The following is a 23,914-nucleotide window of genomic DNA, read 5'->3' as shown; positions in this document are numbered from 1 at the left end:
AGCTGCCTGCTGGGGGAACGAACGTTTTTCTGACAGCTCTTGGAGGAACATTTCTGTAGAGGTGTTCCCCAGGGCTCCTCAGCTGCTCAGAACTCAACGTGTTGTCTTGGAGGCGAATAAAACCCATGGAAAGCTGAGCGTGAGGTGACAACGCAGGCACCGCCCCCCCCAGCGTGGCACCGGGCCCCCCCGCGTGTCACCGCCCCCCTCCAGCGTGTCACCGCCCCCCTCCAGCGTGTCACCGCCCCCCTCCAGCGTGTCACCGCCCCCCTCCAGCGTGTCACCGCCCCCCTCCAGCGTGGCACCGCCCCCCTCCAGCGTGGCACCGCCCCCCTCCAGCGTGGCACCGCCCCCCTCCAGCGTGGCACCGCCCCCCTCCAGCGTGGCACCGCCCCCCTCCAGCGTGGCACCGCCCCCCCAGCGTGGCACCACCCCCCTCCAGCGTGGCACCGCCCCGTCCAGCGAGGCAGCGCCCCCCAGCGTGGCACCGCCCCCCTCCAGCGTGGCGCCGCCCCCCCCCCAGCGTGGCACCGCCCCCCCCCAGCGTGGCACCGCCCCCCAGCCTGAACCCCACCCCACAGCATGGCACCGCCCTCAACAACATGGCGCCGGATGCTTTCAGGGTTGTGTCTGGTAGAGGTTGGAGCTCTTCTGCTGTGTCCCAGGTCAGTGCGAGTCTCTGCTGCTTTGCGGGGTTTATCTATAGCAGCCGCTGGAGCTGCGCGGGGGCTTGGCGGGGTGGCCAGCGGCGGGGCAGCGCGGGGCTTTTGGGGGGGGGGGGGGCGTGTCCGGGCTTGGCCGGTGGGGCTCTGCGGGGGTGGCGGCTGCTGCCTCAACCGTACCCAGAGGCCCCGTGGGAGCTCAATGCTGCCACCCTGTGTGTAATGGCCGGCAGTGCAGCCGTGCCGCGGCGTGTGCCGCCCCGGGGGAGCTCAGTGCTCAACCCTGTGTGTAATGGCCGGCAGTGCACCCGTGCCGCGGCGTGTGCCGCCCCGTAGGAGCTCAATGCTGCCCCCCGGTGTGTAATGGCCGGCAGTGCAGCCGTACCGCGGCGTATACCGCCCCGGGGGAGCTCAGTGCTCAACCCTGTGTGTAATGGCCGGCAGTGCAGCCGTGCCGCGGCGTGTGCCGCCCCGTGGGAGCTCAATGCTGCCCCCCGGTGTGTAATGGCCGGCAGTGCAGCCGTACCGCGGCGTATACCGCCCCGGGGGAGCTCAGTGCTCAACCCTGTGTGTAATGGCCGGCAGTGCAGCCGTGCCGCGGCGTGTGCCGCCCCGGGGGAGCTAATTTCTGCAGCCTAACTGCGCTGAATGCTCGAAAATTCTTAGGGGAAGAGCGGAGAGCGGAGAGCTTGACTCGAGCGTCGCTATGGATCCGGCGCCTGCGCCCTAGCCCGGCTCTGCTGGCGCAAGAGGGGCAGCGTCCCGGTGGTCGCTATGGATACGGCGCCTGCGCCCTAGCTCGGCTCTGCTCGCGCCAGGGCAGCAGCGTCCCCGTGGTCGCTATGGATACGGCGCCTGCGCCCTAGCCCGGCTCTGCTCGTGCCAGAGGGGCAGCGTCTCGGTGGTCGCTATGGATACGGCGCCTGCGCTGCAGCGGGTCCGGTCCCGCGCACGCGCCCTCCTCGCGGGCTGCCCCCCGCTTTTCTGGCCGGGGGGCGGGCGCCGCTGAGCAGCTTTGGAGCCGGAGCGGTCGCGGAGAGCCCTGATTCGGCGCCTGACGCCGTTCTGTGCCCCAGGGTGCCTGCGAACCGCCGTCCTTTGGCGGGGCAAGAGGTCCTGGCGCATTCGGGGAGCTCGCAGTGCAGTTTCCGGTGTCGCTGCCGGCCCGGGACTCCCAGGTGTGTTCCTTCCGGCGTCTGAAGGTGGTCTGGGGCCATCGGCAGGGCTTTTGGGGGTGACGCAGGAGGTCTGGGGACACCTAAAAGGGTCTGGGGATATGTAAAGTTCTGGTGGGGCCATCTGAAAGGATCAAGGGTCGTGGAGAGGCAGCTGGGCACCTCCGACGGACCCTTTGGGAGGTCTCTGCAGGCTCCCGTGGAAGCTGGGGGTGTCTCGGGGTGGGTCTGGGGGTACCTAAAACGGAGCTGGGCGTATCAGATGGGGGGTTTGGGTGCCTCCAAAGGGGTTTTGTGGGCATCTAAGTTGGGGTATCTGGGGGGGTCCTGAAGGAGTTGGGGGGTTCTCCTCAAGCTATGAGCAGACACACAGACAGTTGTTAACGGACTTTCTTTGATCATTCCAGGTCTGGTGTGCTGGGACTGGCAGGATCTTCCTGAGCTGTCCACGTACAGTTTCTGTCGACACTCTTCAGCTCGTACATCCGGTTTGCTGACAGAGGGTGTGGGGTTTGTGGGGCCCGGCAGCGAGACTTTTCCAAAGAGGAGCTCTTAAGGGCAGCTCCAAGGTTAGGTTTGGATTCTCCTGGAGTCGCACACAGAACGAGTCTCACGATTCCAGTGGTCTAATTTCATAGCTGCATTTTCTTCTCTCTGCCTAGGTGACAGGACGACCTCACTAATGAAGAGAGATAGCCTGAGCTCTGCAGGAACCTTGAACCCAAGCAGCCAGTGCCTTCTGTGAGTACAAGCTGTCCTTGTTCAACGTGGAAGTAGTTGAGAGCTGAAGCCAGACCACACCATAATTCCCTCAGCTTCCTCTTCTGCAGATTAAACAGTCCCAGTTCCTTCAGCCACTCCTCATAAGGCTTGTTATCCAGACCCTTCACCAGCTTTGTGGCCCTTCTCTGGACTCACTCTCTCACAAGGGGTGTCCTGGGGAACACCACTTGTGCCCGGCCGGCCACCGGCTGGGTTTAACTCTGTTCCCCACCGCTCTTGGGGCCCAGCCATCCATCCTGTTCTGCTGTCCAGCAGTCCCTTTGAAAAAAAATCCATCTGAAAAAAGAAGTAGCAGAGAAGGAAAGTTGAAGCTGCAAAGACTGCAGTCCCCTCAGTTCTTGTGGTACCCTCTGTGAGATCCTAAGCCACCTGAACTGAGCCGGTCAGGCAGCCAAGCTAGTGCAGCAGTGTCTTCTGGAGAGTTGATAGGAGCCAGTTCTGTGGGGTTTGTTGAAGTGAGTGGCCAGTCGTTCTACATGAACAATTGTCTTAGTGCTAGCAAGTAGGAGGCTCTGAAGTGTGGTACTTTGAGAGCTCCATTCATACTTGCCCTTCAGGAGGAGCCAGCTCTTTCATTGAAGCCAGTGCTTTCACACCAAAAGAAGGGAACTCTTCTTAGTCCACAGAGCACATGGGCAGGGGAAAATGTCTGTAGCTGGTGAGATGGCCTGTGCTACAGTCCATCTTCTTCATCTCCTCCTTTCTCCTTCAAGTCTCATTCCCCATTTTCTTTTCAGAGCAACTTGCTAGGGAAAGCGTTAAAGTCCTGCCTTACAGCGACCAGCAGGAAATCTTTTCCACCCCATGATGGGATTGGGATGAAGGTCCCCTGGTCACAGAGGGACATTAGGTTAGTGATGCAACACCTGCTTTGCACACATCTTTTCTGTTAGGCACGAGCACCTGAATGTCCTCTACGGTCCGTGCGGTGGCCCTCGAGGTGATCTACTCTTATACCCTTCTGTGGCACTCGGGTCAGAAGAGCAGGCTGGCTGTTGCCAAGAGCCTCCTGTGCCCGAGACTGCTTTTTGCTGTCTGAGCAGGTGACTCCATCTATTGGGGAAATGGCATTTCTCACCATTCTGGTGTCACTGGTGGCTGTTGAGGATTAGCTCAAAGGCCTGAGCCCAGCCGTGTCTTCCTTTCTTTGAGTCGAGTGTTGGGCCCTACCGGTTTCAATTACACACCAAACCAGCAGGTGCAGGCTAGCATACTCCTCAGGGTACTTCTTCAGCTTTGTGTGGCTTAGGGGACTTCCTAAAGCAGACCTTGTATCTCCATGGTTTACAGCCCTTTATGAGTTTCCATTGATATTCTTAACTTGTTCTTGAACTCGCCTCCGCTGTCGGCATGCAAAGTAAGCTGTAACGATGAATGCCAAGGTGTAGTCCTACGTTAAAAGAAACCCCAAAATGAAACCCCCTCCACTATACTTTCACCTAAGGCTCTGACAATGACTTTGCTCTGGGAAGGACTTCCGTGTTCTGATTTTCCGCCCTGATCATCCCTAGGGCTTTGCATTTGGTTGATTTGTTTGGTTTTGTTTGTCACTGAACTGGCATTTTCTTAGGTGCATCCAGTGGATATCCAAGTGCCTTTCCTGGGTTCAAGATAGCTAGTGTAGAGGTTCCACTGTTTATAGACAGTGACAATTTGCATTTGTCCTTTTCCCGTCTGCGTAGCCTTGTCTATGTTGCCTCTGCCTTTAGACCGCCCAGATAGTTGTGCAAGGAGCTTTTGCAACCTTTCAAAACTGGTGGGACTTAAGTGATCTTTTTCTCCTCCTGTTGTTTCCTGTCCTTTAGGTATGTGTTAATCCACCGTCTCTCAGGTAGCTGTAAGTCCAGAGGCAGAAGTTTGTGTTGATAATCCACGACTGTTGACTTCATTTCAGCCATTGGTCGAATACCTTAGCGATACATGAATTGATTCTTTCTGACAACTTAATACAATTAAGTTGTGTTCCTGCTTTGGTATTTCTCTCTACCTCTGTCTGTGACTTTAATTCTACTAATCTAGCTGTAAAGGATCAGACATGCAGCTTCTTCATAGTTTCATTCAGGGTTGGAAGGGACCACAAGGATCATCTAGTTCCAACCCCCCTGCCATGGGCAGGGACACCCCACACTAGATCAGGCTGGACAGAGCCTCATCCAGCCTGCTCTTAAACACCCCCAGGGATGGGGCCTCGACCGCCTCCCTGGACAACACATTCTAGGGTTTCACCACACTCATGGGGAAGAACCTCCTCCTCACATCTAGCCTGAATCTCCCCACCTCCAGCTTCAGTCCATTCCCCCTAGTCCTATCACTACCTGAGATCCTGAGAAGTCCTTCCCCAGCCTTCCTGTAGGACCCCTTCAGATACTGGAAGGCCACAATTAGGTCACCTCAGAGCCTTCTCTTCTCCAGACTGAACAGCCCCAACTCCTTCAGTCTGTCCTCATAGGAGAGGTGCTCCAGCCCTCTGCTCATCTTTGTGGCCCTTCTCTGGACACGTTCCAGCACCTCCACATCCCTCTTGTAATAGGGGCTCCAGAACTGGACACAGTACTCCAGGTGGGGTCTCACCAGGGCTGAGTAGAGGGGGAGGATAACCTCCCTCGACCTGCTAGCCACACTTCTCCTGATGCAGCCCAGGATCTGATTGGCTTTGCGGGCTGCAAGTGCACACTGAGAGCTCATGTTGAGCTTTTTGTCCACCAGCACCCCCAAGTCTCTCTCCTCAGGGCTACTTTCCAGCCAGTCACTGCCCAGCCTGGATTTGTGCCTGGGATTGCCTTGACCCAGATGCAGGACCCTGCACTTGCTCTTATTGAACTTCATGAGGTTGGCTTGTGCCCACCTCTCCAGCCTGTCAAGGTCCTTCTGGATGGCCTCCCTTCCCTCCAGCGTGTCTGCTGCACCACACAGCTTGGTGTCATCAGCAAACTTGCTGAGGGTGCACTCAATGCCACTGTCCATGTCACCCACAAAGATGTTGAATAAGACAGGTCCCAGGACTGATCCCTGAGGGACTCTGCTTGTCACTGGCCTCCACTGGGACATGGAGCCATTGACAGCCGCTCTTTGGGTGCGGCCATCAAGCCAGTTCCTTATCCATCTAGTGGTCACCCATCAAACCCATGTGTCACCAGTTTGGAGACCAGGATGTGGTGCGGGACAGTGTGGAAGGCTTTGCTCAGGTCCAGGTAAATGACATCAGTTGCTCGCCCCTCATCTATTAATTTTGTCACCTGCTCATAGAAGGCCACCAGGTTGGTCAGGCAGCATTTGCCCTTGGCAAAGCTATGCTGACTGTCCCCAATCACCTCTTCACTATTCTTTTGAGCGAGTAGTGACTCCAGGAGGATCTGCTCCATGATCTTTCCAGGCACAGAGGTGAGACTGACTGGCCTGTAGTTCCCTGGTTCCTCCTTCTTGCCCTTTTTGAAGATGGGGGCAATGTTTCCCCTTTTCCAGTCCGTGGGGACTGCCCCAGATTGCCATGACTTTTGAAATATAATAGAGAGGGGTTTAGCAACCTCCTCTGCCAGTTCTCTCAGCACCCGTGGGTGTATCCCGTCGGGTCCCATGGACTTGAACACTTTCAGGTTCTTCAGATGATCACGAACCTGATCTGCACTTACAATGGGCAGTTCTTCCTCCCCGTCCCTGGCTTTGACTTCCATAACATCAGGAGTGTGGCTAGAGGCCCTTGCAGTGAAGACTGAGGTGAAGAAGTTATTAAGTACCTCAGCCTTTTCCTCATCACTTGTGACCATGTCATCATTTTCCTTTCTGAGGGGGCCCACACCTTCCCTAGTCGTCTTCTTCCCATTAATATACCTGTAAAAGTTCTTAGTGTTCCCTTTAATCTCCCTGGCTAGATTCAATTCAAACTCTGCTTTGGCTTTCCTAACCAGGTCTCTTGCTGCTCGGGCAGCTTCCTTGTATTCCCCCTGTTCTACCTGTCCTTCCCTCCACTTCCTGTAGAGTTTCCTTTTAAGTAACAGTGTGTCCAGTAGCTCCTTGCCCATCCAGGCAGGCCTCCTAGCATTCTTACCTGCTTTTCTCTTTGTTGGTATACAGAGCTCCTGGACACAGAGGAGGTGGTCCTTGAACACTGACCAGCTGTCCTGGGTCCCTCTTCCCTCCAGGGCTTTGTCCCATGACACTTTGGCTAGCAGATCCCTGAAGCCATCAAAATCTGCACGCCTAAAGTCTAGGGTCGTGAGCTTGGAATACTTCCTCCTGATTGCCCTGAGGATGTTAAATTCAACTGCTTCATGGTCACTGCAACCAAGGCCGTCTATGAGCCTCACATTGCTTACCAGCCCTTCCCTGTTGGTGAGAACAAGGCCCAACATAGCACCATTTCTTGTTGGTTCCTCTACCATCTGGAGGAGGAAGTTGTCTTCTATGCAGTCCAGGAACATTCTGGATTGCTGGTGCCTTGCTGTGTTGTCCCTCCAGCAGATGTCCGGGTGGTTGAAATCACCCATGAGGACCAGGGCTTGTGACCTGGAAGCCGCTTCTATTTGCCTATGGAGGGCCTCATCTGCTTGGATCTGCTGGTCAGGTGGCCTGTAGGAGACCCCCACAGTAATATCTCCTTCCCCTGCCCTGCCTTTAATTTTAACCCATACACTCTCAACCAGCTCATCATCCCTCCCCAGTTGGAGCTCCACTGATTCCAACTGGCTATTGACATAGAGGGCAACACCTCCTCCTCTCCTTCCCTGCCTGTCCTTCCTAAAGAGTTTATACCCATCTATGCCTACATCCCAGTCATGGGATTCATCCCACCAAGTTTCAGTAACAGCCACTATGTCGTGGCATCCCAGCAGCACAGTGGCCCTTAACTCATTCTGTTTGTTGCCCAAGCTGCACGCATTCGCATAGAAGCACTTCAGCTGGGCTGGCCCTGTCCTCCTCTTGTGCCAAATCCCCTGTTTTCCACAGAATGTCCTGGTGGATCATTCGTGGCTTGCCTCAGGGCAGCAAGTTGAGAGCCCTTACCAGCTCTCCTTCTCTCTACTGCTGGTGAGCTGCCCCTCTGTTTGTCACCAGCCAGCAGGAGACTATTAACCCCTTCCTCCTTCAAATCTAGTTTAAAGCCCTATCAATGAGCCCTGCCAAATCCTGCCCCAGGATTCTTATCCTCCTCTGGGACAAGTGTGTCCCATGAGTTGTTTTCAGCTCAGGTGCCTTGAAAACCAATCCATGATTGTGGAACCCAAAGCCCTGTCGATGGCACCAGCCCCTGAGCCATGAATTGATCTGTCGGCCCTTCCTCACTGTGTCCTCATCCATTGCTGACGTTAGAGGGATGGCAGAGAACACGACTTGAGCCCCTGATCCCTTTAGCATTTGCCCTAAGGTTCTGAAGTCTTTTTTAATAGATTGTGAGCCTCTCATTGTTACATCGTCACTGCCCACCTGAAAGACCAGCAGTGGGTAGTAGTCTGAAGGACTCACGAGGTTGGGAATTCTATCTACAACGTCTTTTACTTGGGCACCAGGGAGGTAGCTGGCCGCTCTATGAAATTGGTCTGGTCTGCATATTGGGCCCTCTGTTCCCCTCAGTAGGGAGTCTCCTATGACGATGACCCTGCGAGGTTTCTTTTCTGGGTAAGTTTTGATGGCTGGCCTGAGGCAGCCTGTCATTGGTGCAGCTTCTGACCTTCTTGAGTCCTCGGCCTTACCAATGACCTGTTCCTCCTGCAGAGCCTCATACCTGTTCTGTAACTGCACTGGAGGCAGCGTGCTGCTCACAGGAGCAGACTTCCTTTGTTTGCATTTCTTCCGTCGGGCAGAGACCTGTTCCCATTGGCCCTGCTCATGTGGGTTACTACAGGGAGGTTGAGAATCTTGCTTCTGGGAAGGTATCAAACTCCCTGTTCCCCTAAGTGTTACCCCCTGTTCTGGTTTAGAAGAGATTACATTATGGGAATCGTCAATTTTCTGCTCGCCATCTCTTCTAGCTCTTAGCCTTTCCACCTCTTCTTTTAGTTTGACCACCATGCTCATCAGATCACTGACCTGCTCACACCTGACACAGGAGCTGCTCCCTCCAGCCTCCATATCAAGTGCCAGGCTCCAGCACTCACTGCAGCCACCTACCTGAACATCTGCATGCTTGTGTGTGGTCTCTGTTTGGGTGCCCACTGTCCTTCTGCTAGCCTTTGCTCTAGTGGTGACCATCTTGCAGTAACCTGTCAGTGAGAAGGCGAGCTGCGCTCTTCAAGCTGCCTCCTCTCTCTTCAGCCACGCGCTGGGTTCTGTTTGGTTTGCGTGTGGTCTCCGCGGCAACCCCTCCCCCAGCTACGTCACTGCCCTCTGGCAGGTAGGCAATCCGAGCCCCCTGTCCCTCCTCCTCTCTTCCTCTTCGGGAAGTCCCGAGCCACCAGCCCCTTACTGCCTGAAAAGCAAGGGAATCAAAGCCAAAAGCCAAACTCCCAGTGCTGCGCTCCTCAAGCTGCCTCCTCTCTCTTCAGCCACGCGCTGGGTTCTCATGGTCTACTTCTTCCCCACGTTTCCCCTCCTGAATTTGTCTCGGGGTCCTTTGGAGAAAAATGGCGTGACATTTGCTAGCTTATTCTTCTCACCCCGGAGCTGACTTCAACAAGACCGTCAGAAAGATCTGTGATCAAATGACAAGGTCATAGTTGAGTGTTGCGAAGAAGCCCTGAGTTTATACCGTCTTGTCTTGGCAGTTTGTTGCTATCCATGGATCTCTCTGGTCTCATATCACTTCTGTTGACACTTTAAGAGAGTTTCTCCAGGCCATCTTTGGCTAAGGATACAGCCACTGTGGGAATCTTCCTAAGCTCTGCAGTGGTATCAATTTGAAGAACTCGGTTTGAGTTGTCCTTTTAGCCCTGCATCATCTGTCAGCTCTGCAGACTCTGGCAGACATTCTGATTCCGATGGGCAGGGGCAAAGGGCTCGTTACTGGTTTCATGCCTTTCACGAGCTTGTCCTCTGAACCGTTTTCAGTCTTGGCTTGATCCAGCACGGAAGTTTCAGAGCTCGTGATATTCACATCTTCCTGGCACGGCTACAGCGTTGACTGTGTGAAGAAGATTTTGGTTTGGGGAGTTTCCTTATTCTGCTTTCTGTCAGTAAGATGATTTTATTTCTTGTCACGAGCTTTACAAAGTCTCCATTACACCTTTAAAAGTTTCATCTCTTAAAATTCTCCTTTTCATGTCTTTGTTCTTTTTTAGCACTTCTCATTTTTCTAGAGGCCCCCTCGTTTACCTAAATAGGTGTCTCTGTGTGTGTGTGTGTAATTTTATGGCTCTTTTCCTTTCATGCCTCTAGGGCAGAGGAATGTAAATGTAGTGCCCTCAGCAGTTTGAAACCACTCTCCGACAGTATCCATTTCAGCCAGTTCTTAGGGTCTCATCAGAACTATGTAAGATGAACTGCTGCAAGAGGCAATCCTTATGGCAGCTAAAAGGAGTTCTAGAAGGTGTCCCACAATTACTTCTTATCAATCTCCATGGGAATAATTGAGTTTTTCATTATGCCTGAGTTTTCCATCCCATTCAGGTGACGAATAACACAACCTTCTTACAGTGTTCTTTCTGTTTAGAGCTGACATTTTCAGATCAGAGAGAACACTTTGTGTCGATGCAGTTAATCTGCTTCCCTTGTTCGGCTTCCTCTGCATTTACACCGCTGCACGCCCTTGGGCCTCCAGTCAGGCTACACAGAGGAGACTGTGACCACCCTGCTTAAAGCTGGCTGCACGTTTACAAGGTTTACAGCTTGGCCAAAGACTCTTCCGATCCCTGTCTTCTGGTCGTGACCAGCAGCATGCACGGGTGGCCAAGAAGGCCACTGGCAACCTGGCCAATATCAGGAACAGTGTGGCCAGCAGGAGCAGGGAGGTTATTCTGCCCCTGCACTTGGCACTGGTTAGGGCACACCTTGAGTCCTGGGTCCAGTTCTGGGCCCCTCCGTTTAAGCAAGACGTTGAGTTGCTGGAAGGTGTCCGGAGAAGGGCAACAAAGCTGGGGAGGGGTTTGGAGCACAGGCCTGTGAGGAGAGGCTGAGGGAGCTGGGGTTGCTTAGCCTGGAGAAGAGGAGGCTCAGGGGAGACCTTCTTGCTTTCTATGACTCCCTGAAGGGAGGTTGTTCCATTCCTTATCCTGCTTAGGACTTCTGCTATTCTTATTATTGCTATTACTATTATTCCTACCCCTGAGTGTTCTCACTTTTACCCTTCCAGTTGTCTTACCCCCACATCCTGCTGTGTGGTGCTTGTTTGCTAGCTGGCGAGTGCCCTCAGGGCTGTGCCGGACACGGAGCCTGCTTGTGTGCTCTGCCTAGGCATACTTATGTGAATCCAGCATTCAGACAGGTGCTGCCTGTTTGAAAGATAAATTTGGGCTGATTCAGTGCTATTGATCTGATGTGTGCAGGTAGCCAGCAGCTTGGCATGTTTTCCTGAGCTCAGAGCCAGACAGCAGGATGTCTCATCTAGTCTGAGACACTCAGGTGCTAACACTGACCTGTGGTAAAAGCTGTGAACAATTGAATTGACGTGTAAGTAGGGTTTGGACACAAGGTCGTGGAGGTCTCAGTGGGATAGATGCTCCAGTTTCAGAAGCCTGTATTTCATGTTGCAAGGAGGTCATTCCACAACTGAACACAAGAACCATGAAGTGCAAACAAAATTATTTCCATAGCTCGTGAAATTCAGGCCTGCCTTCCTGTAGTTTTGGATCTCTCAAGGGAAAAAGTGAAGAGCAGGAGAATTCTTTAGCTTTCTCTCTCTTTTCTTTCCCTTGATACACTGTCTTGCTTGGCTTTGAATCACGACTGTGACGTTCAGTTAGGTGGTGAATGTGTACTAGGTGGTATGACACCAAAAGAGGGGAGAAAAGAAAAGGAATAATTTGTCATATAAAACCCACAATTCCTGTAGGATTTCGAGTTCCTACTTAATAATATAAAGCAGTTTGTGGTTTGGTTGTTTTGGTTTTTTTCTTGTTGTGCTGCAAAGATTTTGATAGGAATTTCTAGGTATTAACTACAGCCAGAGCAAGCCTCTACTTGCCCTGGGAATGCAGTGAAAACCTTTTGGTAATCGGTTCTGCTTTGTTACTGCTAAAGCTATGTACACACACACAAAGTTGCTAACAGAGTTTCTTGGTGCATTCCAGGTCTGCGTTCAGACTGGCAGGATCTTCCTGCGCCATCCAATTACAGTTTCTGTTGACACTTTTCAGCTCTTACATCCAGGTTGCTGACAGAAGATGTTGGGTTTGTGGGGCCTGGCATCGACAGTTTTCCAAAGAGGAGCTCTAAGGCCCAGCTGCAAGGTTAGGTTTGGATTCTCCTGGGGTGCCTGTGCTTGAAACCCCCCAGTCTGCAGCTGAGGCCGTGCAGAGTGGTGCTCGCAGTAGCTCTGTGCAAGTCTGCCATGGGCTCAGGAGGCCAGTATCTAGAGAGAGGGAAGGACAGAGACACTTCTAAGACAGTTTTAAAGAAATAATTATGAGAAGAGGCAAATTAATTCTGGGGACTCATGTGATATATCTGTTTAAGAGAAAAAAAAATGAAGGAGGTTTCTGACCATAACCAGGCTGACAAAGCAGAGTAATGTGGTTTCCTATGGGATTCAACTCCTCCTGCATTGCACAGGACACTTCAACAGCTGTCCTGACAAGCTATAAGTAATGAACTTAATCCACCCTGTGCGAGCAATGGGGCAAAAGATTACAAAATCCATGTATGCAATTGAGATGTGTTACGTTGGGACGCCCAGGATACACCTCATCAAGCTCTCCTAGTGTTTAGACGCAAGATGGAAGAAGGAAGGGGGAAGACAGAGCAGAAGGTATATTTAAATATGAAACTCCTAGGCTGAAAGAAAAGAAAAACATTTTAAAGAGCACTCAGTGAGACTGGTCTACCAGCGGGTCTGGGGACATTAGAAGCGTCTGGGGGTACCTAAAACGGAGCTGGGCGTATCAGATGGGGGGTTTGGGTGCCTCCAAAGGGGTTTTGTGGGCATCTAAGTTGGGGAATCTGGGAGGGTCCTGAAGGAGTTGGGGGGTTCTCCTCAAGCTATGAGCAGACACACAGAGAGATGTTAACGGACTTTCTTTGATCATTCCAGGTCTGGTGTGCTGGGACTGGCAGGATCTTCCTGAGCTGTCCACGTACAGTTTCTGTCGACACTCTTCAGCTCGTACATCCGGTTTGCTGACAGAGGGTGTGGGGTTTGTGGGGCCCGGCAGCGAGACTTTTCCAAAGCGGAGCTCTTCAGGGCAGCTCCAAGGTTAGGTTTGGATTCTCCTGGAGTCTCACACAGAACGAGTCTCACGATTCCAGTGGTCTAATTTCATAGCTGCATTTTCTTCTCTCTGCCTAGGTGACAGGACGACCTCACTAATCAAGAGAGATAGCCTGAGCTCTGCAGGAACCTTGAACCCAAGCAGCCAGTGCCTTCTGTGAGTATAAGCTGTCCTTGTTGAATGTGGAACTAGTTGAGAGCTGAAGCCAGACCACACCTTAATTCCCTCAGCTTCCTCTTCTGCAGATTAAACAGTCCCAGTTCCTTCAGCCACTCCTCATAAGGCTTGTTATCCAGACCCCTCACCGGCTTTGTGGCCCTTCTCTGGACTCACTCTCTCACAAAGGGTGTCCTGGGGAACACCACTTGTGCCTGGCCGTCCACCGGCTGGGTTTAACTCTGTTCCCCACCGCTCTTGGGGCCCAGCCATCCATCCTGTTCTGCTGTCCAGCAGTCCCTATGAAAAAAAATCCATCTGAAAAAAGAAGTAGCAGAGAAGGAAAGCTGAAGCTGCAAAGACTGCAGTCCCCTCAGTTCTTGTGGTACCCTCTGTGAGATCCTAAGCCACCTGAACTGAGCCGGTCAGGCAGCCAAGCTAGTGCAGCAGTGTCTTCTGGAGAGTTGATAGGAGCCAGTTCTGTGGGGTTTGTTGAAGTGAGTGGCCAGTCGTTCTACATGAACAATTGTCTTAGTGCTAGCAAGTAGGAGGCTCTGAAGTGTGGTACTTTGAGAGCTCCATTCATACTTGCCCTTCAGGAGGAGCCAGCTCTTTCATTGAAGGATCTTCCTGAGCTGTCCAAGTACAATTTCTGTTGACACTTTTCAGCTCTTACAGCCAGGTTGCTGACAGAGGATGTTGGGTTTGTGGGCCCTGGCAGCGACAGTTTTCCAAAGAGGAGCTCTAAGGCCAGCTGCAAGGTTAGGTTTGGATTCTCCTGGGCTGCCTGTGCTTGAAAGCCCCCCCGAGGCCGTGCAGAGTGGTGCTCGCAGTAGCTCTGTGCAAGTCTGCCATGGGCTCAGGAGGCCAGTATCTAGAGAGAGGGAAGGACAGAGACGCTTCTAAGACAGTTTTAAAGAAATAATTATGAGAAGAGGCAAATTAATTCTGGGGACTCATGTGATATATCTGTTTAAGAGAAAAAAAAATGAAGGAGGTTTCTGACCATAACCAGGCTGACAAAGCAGAGTAATGTGGTTTCCTATGGGATTCAACTCCTCCTGCATTGCACAGGACACTTCAACAGCTGTCCTGACAAGCTCTAAGTAATGAACTTAATCCACCCTGTGCGAGCAATGGGGCAAAAGATTACAAAATCCATGTATGCAATTGAGATGTGTTACGTTGGGACGCCCAGGATACACCTCATCAAGCTCTCCTAGTGTTTAGATGCAAGATGGAAGAAGGAAGGGGGAAGACAGAGCAGAAGGTCTATTTAAATATGAAACTCCTAGGCTGAAAGAGAAGAAAAACATTTTAAAGACCACTCAGTGAGACTCTGTCACCAGCATAGCTAATCACAGAATCACTGAGTGTTAGGGGCTGGAAGGGACCCCAAAATAGCATCCGGTCCAACCCCTGTGCCAGTGCAGGATCACCTGGGGCAGGTTTTGAATGTCTCCAGAGACTCCACTAACTCTCTGGGCAGCCTGCTCCAGGGCTCTGGCACACACAGTGAAAAGGTTTTCCCTTCTGTTCCTGTGGAACTTCCTCCTTTTATTCATCGGACACAGCAGAGCCGCTGGGTCGTGTTGCTGCGGCAAGGTGACCCACCCTGTAGTTGAGGGCCTGGGTCTGTGCCTTCATGGCAGCCTGTTCCCTTGGCACCCTGTCAGCTTAACAGCCCTGTACTTGGGGTCTGTGTGACGAGTTGTGGAGCCCTCCATCCCCCTTCTGTCCCCAGCAGCAGCCCAAGGTCCCTGTAAGCAGGGCTGGGGAGGCTGCTTTAGGCAGCTAACAGGAACCAACCTTGCCTGGCCCTTAGGGGGCTGAGGTCAGTCCCTGGGCTCCTGAAGAGGTGGTGTTGCGCTGCTGCCAGGAGGGCCGGCCCGTAGGTGGGGCACGGGCCAGAGCCTGTGGCTCTCTGTGGGGCTTTTTGGGAGTGCTGCTGAGGCCTCACTCTGTCCTGTTGGCATCCTGTGTCAGGGTAGCCAGATCCTAGGCCCGATGTCTATCGTTAGCTCAATCGCAGAATTTCCTCGTCTGCTGTTCCTGTCCGTAAATTTTTGCCAGTGCTTCTGTAATAAAAAGGTTTTTATTTCTCCTGTAACTTGCAAGCTGGTGACCTCCTTAGGAGCACCACTGTGTTGTTCACAAAGTTCTTTGCTGTTGCAAAGCTGGGAGAAGTGTGAGGTTCAGCTGATGAAGTTTCTCTCTTTAGAAGTGTCTGCTCAGCCGTCCTCTTCCTGGATCTCGGAGCTTTGTCTCTCCCTGTTTGCGGTGCCCCGACAAGGACTTGTGCCGACACATCCTCGGGAAGCTGAAACCACCAAAGGGTTTAATGGGTTTGAGACAAAATTCACCCAACTCCTTCTGCGGTGGTGTACGGGAAAGAGTCGGTAGGGGAAGCCGCAGGACAGCCTGCAGCAAAGCTCAGGACTTGTTCCCTCGCCTCTGCCTTCCGCACGTCTCCTCGTCGGCCGCCTGTAAGCGAGATGCTTCACCAGCTGGCTTGTTTGAATTCAGCAAAGTTATGGCATGGAAGTTATCTGGTAGGAGTCGTTGCTAAACAGATGTAGTTGAAACTTTGTATCTTCCGTTCTCTCTACTAGTTATTCTAATCTTGCCCTGTTGGTTTAGCCCATCAGTTTTCATGTTCTCTTCATCTATTAGTAGCAGAAGAAAGGGCCCCTTGATTCCAGTATTTCTTGCTGTAGTTCAGAGGTAGAGTTGGCTTTCCCTCTGACCTTTTACACTTTTACTTTGTGTTAAGTGGAACCCAAAACTGAATAGGATACTTTGTGTAAAGCTTGAGCAGCCCTTAACTTTCGAATTATTATACTGCATGCACTACTGCTTTGCAACATTCACAGGACTGTGGTGGTGTCAGATAGTTCACTTGCATTTAGTTCCTCAGGGGCCAGGCCTTCCTTTGGGCTGATAGTCTTGGCCAAAGCTGCAATGTTCAGTCCTTGCTGTGAAAGGCAGGAGGTGCTGGCTGGGCAGTTTGCTTTATTTTGTGCCTTTTTGGGGGTGAATCAAAGGGAGTGGGGGGATTGTGGGTGGGCTGGTTCTGCCACGTGGGGCAGGGGGCTGCTGCAGCAGAGGAGCAGGTGAGCGAGGGCTGGGGTCCCCCCCTAAAGTGCTGAAAATTCTCCGAGGGCACCAGAATATCTTTAAAAGTGTAAGTACTGGGGTGAGGCGAGGCGGAGGCAAACCTCTGGTTTGCAGCTGGAGAGGGAGAGCTTGGAGTGACTGGTGCGTAAGAAAGCTTTGGAAACGACCCCTGTCTGCCCTCTCTGCTTCTAAAAGGCTTTTAGCATTGGAAACTAAAACCCACGTGGGGGCCCGGCTGCTGGCCACGCCCAGGGAGGTGCTCAGTGCTGCCACCCGGTGTGTAACGGCCGGCAGTGCAGCCGTACCGCGGCGTGTGCCGCCCCGTGGGAGCTCAATGCTGCCACCCTGTGCGTAATGGCCGGCAGTGCAGCCGTACCGCGGCGTATAGCGCCCCGTGGGAGCTCAGTGCTCAACCCTCTGTGTAATGGCCGGCAGTGCTGCCGTGCCGCGGCGTGTGCCGCCCCGGGGGAGCTAATTTCTGCAGCCTAACTGCGCTGAATGCTCGAAAATTCTTAGGGGAAGAGCGGAGAGCGGAGAGCTTGACTCGAGCGTCGCTATGGATCCGGTGCCTGCGCCCTAGCCCGGATCTGCTTCCCAGTCGCTTCCAGTTCTCTGCCAGTCCTTTGGTGGGAGGAAACTGTTGGGACCGGGAGGGCACCGGGAGGAGGCCATTACTGTGTAGTTTGGTAATACCGACGGCTGCAGCTGGTGCTGAGCTAAACAGAATGATCACAGAAGGCTTTTGCTCTGAAGCCAGAGCTGCCTGCTGGGGGAACGAACGTTTTTCTGACAGCTCTTGGAGGAACATTTCTGTAGAGGTGTTCCCCAGGGCTCCTCAGCTGCTCAGAACTCAACGTGTTGTCTTGGAGGGGAATAAAACCCATGGAAAGCTGAGAGTGAGGTGACAACGCAGGCACCGCCCCCCCCCGGCGTGTCACCGCCCCCCCGGCGTGTCACCGCCCCCCCAGCGTGGCACCGCCCCCCCAGCGTGGCACCGCCCCGTCAGCGTGGCACCGCCCCCTCAGCGTGTCACCGCCTCCCCCAGCGTGGCACCGCCCCCCAGCGTATCACCGCCCCCCCCAGCGTGGCACCGCCCCCCCCAGCGTGTCACCGCCCCTCCAGCGTGTCACCGCCCCCCTCCAGCGTGGTACCGCCCCCCTCCAGCGTGTCACCGCCCCCCTCCAGCGTGTCACCGCCCCCCTCCAGCGTGTCACCGCCCCCCTCCAGCGTGTCACCGGCCCCCCAGCGTGGCACCGCCCCCGCCCAGCGTGTCACCGCCCCCCTCCAGCGTGTCACCGCCCCCCAGCCTGAACTCCACCCCCCAGCATGGCACCGCCCTCAACAACATGGCGCCAGATGCTTTCAGGGTTGTGGCTCGTAGAGGTTGCAGCTCTTCTGCTGTGTCCCAGGTCAGTGCCAGTCTCTGCTGCTTTGTGGGGTTTCTCTATAGCAGCCGCTGGAGGTGCGCGGGGCTTGGGGGGGTGGCCAGCGGCGGGGCAGCGCGGGGCTTTTGGGGGGGGGGGGGGGGGGCGTGTCCGGGCTTGGCCGGTGGGGCTCTGCGGGGGTGGCGGCTGCTGCCTCAACCGTACCCAGAGGCCCCGTGGGAGCTCAATGCTGCCACCCTGTGTGTAATGGCCGGCAGTGCAGCCGTGCCGCGGCGTGTGCCGCCCCGGGGGAGCTCAATGCTGCCACCCGGTGTGTAATGGCCGACAGTGCAGCCGTACCGCGGCGTATAGCGCCCCGTGGGAGCTCAGTGCTCAACACAGTGTGTAATGGCCGCAGTGCAGCCGTGCCACGGCGTGTGCCGCCCCGTGGGAGCTAATTTCTGCAGCCTAACTGCGCCGAATGCTCGAAAATTCTTAAGGGAAGAGCGGAGAGCGGAGAGCTTGACTCGAGTGTCGCTATGGATCTGGCGCCTGCGCCCTAGCCCGGCTCTGCTGGCGCCACAGGGGCAGCGTTCCGGTGGTCGCTATGGATCCGGCGCCTGCGCCCTAGCCCGGCTCTGCTGGCGCCAGAGGGGCAGCGTCCCGGTGGTCGCTATGGATCCGGCGCCTGCGCCCTAGCCCGGCTCTGCTGGCGCCAGAGGGGCAGCGTCCCGGTGGTCGCTATGGATCCGGCGCCTGCGCCCCAGCCCGGCTCTGCTCGCGCCAGGGGGGCAGCGTCCCGGTGGTCGCTATGGATCCGGCGCCTGCGCCCTAGCCCGGCTCTGCTCGCGCCAGGGGGGCAGCGTCCCGGTGGTCGCTATGGATACGGCGCCTGCGCCGCAGCGGGTCCGGTCCCGCGCACGCGCCCTCCTCGCGGGCTGCGCCCCGCTTTTCTGGCCTTGGGGGCGGGCGCCGCGCTGAGCAGCTTTGGAGCCGGAGCGGTCGCGGAGAGCCCTGATTCGGCGCCTGACGCCGTTCTGTGCCCCAGGGTGCCTGCGAACCGCCGTCCTTTGGCGGGGCAAGGGGTGCTGGCGCATTCGGGGAGCTCGCAGTGCGGTTTCCGGTGTCGCTGCCGGCCCGGGACTCCCAGGTGTGTTCCTTCCGGCGTCTGAAGGTGGTCTGGGGCCATCGGCAGGGCTTTTGGGGGTGACGGAGGAGGTCTGGGGACACCTAAAAGGGTCTGGGGATATGTAAAGTTTAGTGGGGCCATCTGAAAGGGTCAAGGGTCGTGGGGAGGCAGCTGGGCACCTCCGTCGGACCCTTTGGGAGGTCTCTGCAGGCTCCCGTGGGAGCTGGGGGTGTCTCGGGGTGGGTTTGGGTTTGGGTTTGTGCTGCAAACAGCGTTGATAATGACTTAGAGAAAGACACACAAGAGACTCAGTAAGTCTCTTGTATCGTGCTTCTATTCTGGCGCCTGACACAGGTAGGATCATTTCAAAAGAGCTGTGTGTCTTCAGAGAGGTTTGGGCAAACTTTTATACAAAAAGTTATCTGTCTATAATGACAGAGGTCCAGATGCTGCCTATCTATACAAAGCTTATCTATCTAAAAGAGCAGAAGTACACATATCATGCAGGTGTCCTTTATCGTATACAAAGGAGCATCTTGTCCAAGACTAACAGAAGTGAATCACTGACAAATCCTGTTATTCCTTCTCTATCCAAAGGCTGTCTGCCAACCCCTCTCCCCCTCCCTGCGTTCCAGCATTTCAGCTAACAAGCGGAAAATTCTTATCAACTCTGTGGTTCTGTTAATGAGACTTTTCTGTTCGTCAATTCCCCCCTTTCTCACAGCCAACAGTATATTCCTATACTATACTTTCTTAAGTCAAACTTTGGACCCAGGCTTTCTGAGCTATCTTTCCCATGCTGACACTTGTGGAAGTTACTCTCAGATGTAGTCACCCAGTCTGATGCCCCCCAAGTCCAATTCATTGAGGCTTCCCCAAATAAAGGGGTCCTCATTTGGCCTCGAGGAAGTTCAGTGCATATCCAACAGTCAGAGAGATTAGTTTGCAAAGCCAATTCTTGCCTAACGTGTAAGTACATATTGCCTTCCCATCCCTCAATTTCCTTGCTGTGCTGCAAAGATTTTGAGAGGAATTTCTAGGTATTAACTACAGCCAGGGCAATCCTTCAAGTGCCCTAGGAATGCAGTGAAAACCTTTTGGGAATTGTTCCTGCTCTGGTACTCCTCAAGCTATGAGGAGCTCTTCAGGGCAGCTCCAAGGTTAGGTTTGGATTCTCCTGGAGTCTCACACAGAACGAGTCTCACGATTCCAGTGGTCTAATTTCATAGCTGCATTTTCTTCTCTCTGCCTAGGTGACAGGACGACCTCACTAATGAAGAGAGATAGCCTGAGCTCTGCAGGAACCTTGAACCCAAGCAGCCAGTGCCTTCTGTGAGTACAAGCTGTCCTTGCTCAACGTGGAACTAGTTGAGAGCTGAAGCCAGACCACACCTTAATTTCCTCAGCTTCCTCTTCTGCAGATTAAACAGTCCCAGTTCCTTCAGCCACTCCTCATAAGGCTTGTTATCCAGACCCCTCACCGGCTTTGTGGCCCTTCTCTGGACTCACTCTCTCACAAGGGGTGTCCTGGGGAACACCACTCGTGCCCGGCCGGCCACCGGCTGGGTTTAACTCTGTTCCCCACCGCTCTTGGGGCCCAGCCATCCATCCTGTTCTGCTGTCCAGCAGTCCCTTTGAAAAAAAATCCATCTGAAAAAAGAAGTAGCAGAGAAGGAAAGCTGAAGCTGCAAAGATTGCAGTCCCCTCAGTTCTGGTTGTAGCCAGGTGGGGGTTGGTCTCTTCTCCCAAGCAAGCAGCACCAGAACAAGAGGACACAGTCTCAAGCTGTGCCAGGGGAGGTTTAGGCTGGATGTTAGGAAGAGGTTTACAGCTTGGCCAAAGACTCTTCTGATCCCTGTCTTCTGGTCGTGACCAGCAGCGTGCACGGGTGGCCAAGAAGGCCACTGGCAACCTGGCCAATATCGGGAACAGTGTGGCCAGCAGGAGCAGGGAGGTCATTCTGCCCCTGCACTTGGCACTGGTTAGGGCACACCTTGAGTCCCGTGTCCAGTTCTGGGCCCCTCCATTTAAGCAAGACGTTGAGTTGCTGGAAGGTGTCCGGAGAAGGGCAACAAAGCTGGGGAGGGGTTTGGAGCACAGGCCTGTGAGGAGCGGCTGAGGGAGCTGGGGTTGCTTAGCCTGGAGAAGAGGAGGCTCAGGGGAGACCTTCTTGCTCTCTGCAACTCCCTGAAGGGAGGTTGTAGCCAGGTGGGGGTTGGTCTCTTCTTCCAGGCAAGCAGCACCAGAACAAGAGAACACAGTCTCAAGCTGTGCCAGGGGAGGTTTAGGCTAGAGGTTAGGAAGAGGTTCTGCACAGAGAGAGTGATTGCCCATTGGAGTGGGCTGCCCAGGGAGGTGGTGGAGTCACCATCTTTGGAGGTGTTCAGGAGGAGACTGGATAGGGTGCTTGGTTGCATGGTTTAGTTGATTAGGTGGTGTTGGATGATAGGTTGGACACGATGATCTTGAAGGTCTCTTCCAACCTGGTCCGGTCCATTCCATTCCAACACCATCTAATCAACTAAACCACGGCACTGAGTGCCTCATCCAGTCTCTTTCTAAACACTTCCAGTGATGGTGACTCCACCACCTTCCTGGGCAGCACATTCCAAAGGCCAATCTCTCTTTCAACCTGCTCTATTCTATTCTATGAAGACCTTCTTCCTAACATCCAGGTTTAATTGGTGAGAGCAACAGACTTGGTTGCTGCCACCCGCTGCTAAGGGGTCTGAGTGGCCCCCAAATGGGGTTTGGAGGCAGGTAAAGGTTTCTTTTGGCGTGTGAAGGGGTTTTGTGGGCATCTAGAAGGGGTGTGGAGCCCCCTGAAAGGGTCTGGGATAGTGTCAGGGGGTTCTGGGCTGGTCTACCAGCGGGTCTGGGGACATTAGAAGCGTCTGGGGGTACCTAAAACGGAGCAGGGCGTATCAGATGGGGGGTTTGGGTGCCTCCAAAGAGGTTTTGTGGGCATCTAAGTTGGGGAATCTGGGGGGGTCCTGAAGGAGTTGGGGGGTTCTCCTCAAGCTATGAGCAGACACACAGACAGCTGTTAACGGACTTTCTTTGATCATTCCAGGTCTGGTGTGCTGGGACTGGCAGGACCTTCCTGAGCTGTCCACGTACAGTTTCTGTCGACACTCTTCAGCTCGTACATCCGGTTTGCTGACAGAGGGTGTGGGGTTTGTGGGGCCCGGCAGCGAGACTTTTCCAAAGAGGAGCTCTTCAGGGCAGCTCCAAGGTTAGGTTTGGATTCTCCTGGAGTCGCACACAGAACGAGTCTCACGATTCCAGTGGTCTAATTTCATAGCTGCATTTTCTTCTCTCTGCCTAGGTGACAGGACGACCTCACTAATGAAGAGAGATAGCCTGAGCTCTGCAGGAACCTTGAACCCAAGCAGCCAGTGCCTTCTGTGAGTACAAGCTGTCCTTGCTCAACGTGGAACTAGTTGAGAGCTGAAGCCAGACCACACCATAATTCCCTCAGCTTCCTCTTCTGCAGATTAAACAGTCCCAGTTCCCTCAGCCACTCCTCATAAGACTTGTTATCCAGACCCCTCACCAGCTTTGTGGCCCTTCTCTGGACTCACTCTCTCACAAGGGGTGTCCTGGGGAACACCACTTGTGCCCGGCCGGCCACCGGCTGGGTTTAACTCTGTTCCCCACCGCTCTTGGGGCCCAGCCATCCATCCTGTTCTGCTGTCCAGCAGTCCCTTTGAAAAAAAATCCATCTGAAAAAAGAAGTAGCAGAGAAGGAAAGCTGAAGCTGCAAAGATTGCAGTCCCCTCAGTTCTGGTTGTAGCCAGGTGGGGGTTGGTCCCTTCTCCCAGGCAAGCAGCACCAGAGCAAGAGGACACAGTCTCAAGCTGTGCCAGGGGAGGTTTAGGCTGGATGTTAGGAAGAAGGTCTTCATAGAATAGAATAGAGCAGGTTGAAAGAGAGATTGGCCTTTGGAATGTGCTGCTCAGGGAGGTGGTGCCCAGGGAGTCACCATCACTGGAAGTGTTTAGAAAGAGACTGGATGAGGCACTCAGTGCCATGGTTTAGTTGATTAGATGGTGTTGGAATGGAATGGAACGGAATAGAATAGAATAGACCAGACCGAGTTGGAAGAGACCTTCAAGATCATCGTGTCCAACCTATCATCCAACACCACCTAATCAACTAAACCATGCAACCAAGCACCCTATCCAGTCTCCTCCTGAACACCTCCAAAGATGGTGACTCCACCACCTCCCTGGGCAGCCCATTCCAATGGGCCATCACTCTCTCTGTGCAGAACCTCTTCCTAACCTCTAGCCTAAACCTCCCCTGGTGCAGCCTGAGACTGTGTCCTCTTGTTGGGCCCGGTGATGGTCAAAGTTCTTTTCCAAGCTGCTTACTCCTGTTTGGTTTTATTCTCCTGCATGAATTGTCAGTTCAAAGCACTCGAGAGAAATGGTGTGATGGCTGTGCTGCAAAGCATCAGACTGGGGACCGAAAGACAACCTCCTGTGGATCGATGTACCGGGATATTCCAGGAACCTCTGTGCTGCCATAGACCTGGACTTAAACTCGTTCCAGATGCCGCGGTGTGTTCCACATGACAATCGCACTCGGCACGTGATGAGTGGCCAAGAGACTTCCCTTGTTTCCTTTGTGGAAGGCTTTTGTGTGTCCCCCGGCCCCGGGGGCCGTGTTCCTCTCGGGCAGGCTGAGGACGAGGCTGCCCTCGGCAGCAGGCGTGCCGCAAGCGGAGCGGCGAAGCTGTGTTCCTGGCAGTTCTCTCTCCGCCTGGATCAGGACGAAGGTGCCGGCCGACAAGGACTTGCACTGACACAGGGTCAGAGAGCTGAGAGCACCAAAGGGTTTAATTGGTGAGAGCAACAGACTTGGTTGCTGCCACCCGCTGCTAAGTGGCCCCCACGTGGGGTTTGGAGGCAGGTAAAGGTTTCTTTTGGCGTGTGAAGGGGTTTTGTGGGCATCTAGAAGGGGTGTGGAGCCCCCTGAAAGGGTCTGGGATAGTGTCAGGGGGTTCTGGGCTGGTCCACCAGCGGGTCTGGGGACATTGGAAGCATCTGGGGGTACCTAAATTGGAGCTGGGTGTTTCAGATGGGGGGTTTGGGTGCAACCAAAGGGGTTTTGTGGGCATCTAAGTTGGAGAATCTGTGGGGGTCCTGAAGGAGTTGGGGGGTTCTCAGTGAGGTTTTGGAGTCTCTATGGAGTCCCTGTTGTATCTTGGGTCTGCTGTGGGATTGGT

General features: G+C 54.1%; 1 long non-coding RNA gene across 1 annotated transcript in view; it reads left to right on the top strand.

Annotated features, from left to right (window-relative positions):
- LOC137444764 (uncharacterized) overlaps nt 1-23,914 on the top strand; it is a 47,008-nt gene that overhangs the window by 20,018 nt on the left and 3,076 nt on the right. The window contains exons 3-12 of the long non-coding RNA XR_010988270.1: nt 2,245-2,406; nt 2,500-2,578; nt 11,779-11,937; nt 12,738-12,899; nt 12,993-13,071; nt 15,293-15,623; nt 19,935-20,013; nt 21,755-21,916; nt 22,010-22,088; nt 23,094-23,598. This is a non-coding gene — a long non-coding RNA (uncharacterized lncRNA). The remainder of the gene's footprint in view (nt 1-2,244; nt 2,407-2,499; nt 2,579-11,778; nt 11,938-12,737; nt 12,900-12,992; nt 13,072-15,292; nt 15,624-19,934; nt 20,014-21,754; nt 21,917-22,009; nt 22,089-23,093; nt 23,599-23,914) is intronic.

This window comes from Melanerpes formicivorus, unplaced genomic scaffold (assembly GCF_026170545.1).
Source record: "Melanerpes formicivorus ecotype bairdi unplaced genomic scaffold, bMelFor1.0.p_v2 SCAF_13, whole genome shotgun sequence".
NCBI classification, from domain to species: domain Eukaryota; kingdom Metazoa; phylum Chordata; class Aves; order Piciformes; family Picidae; genus Melanerpes; species Melanerpes formicivorus.
This window is presented reverse-complemented; position numbering and strand designations above follow the sequence as displayed.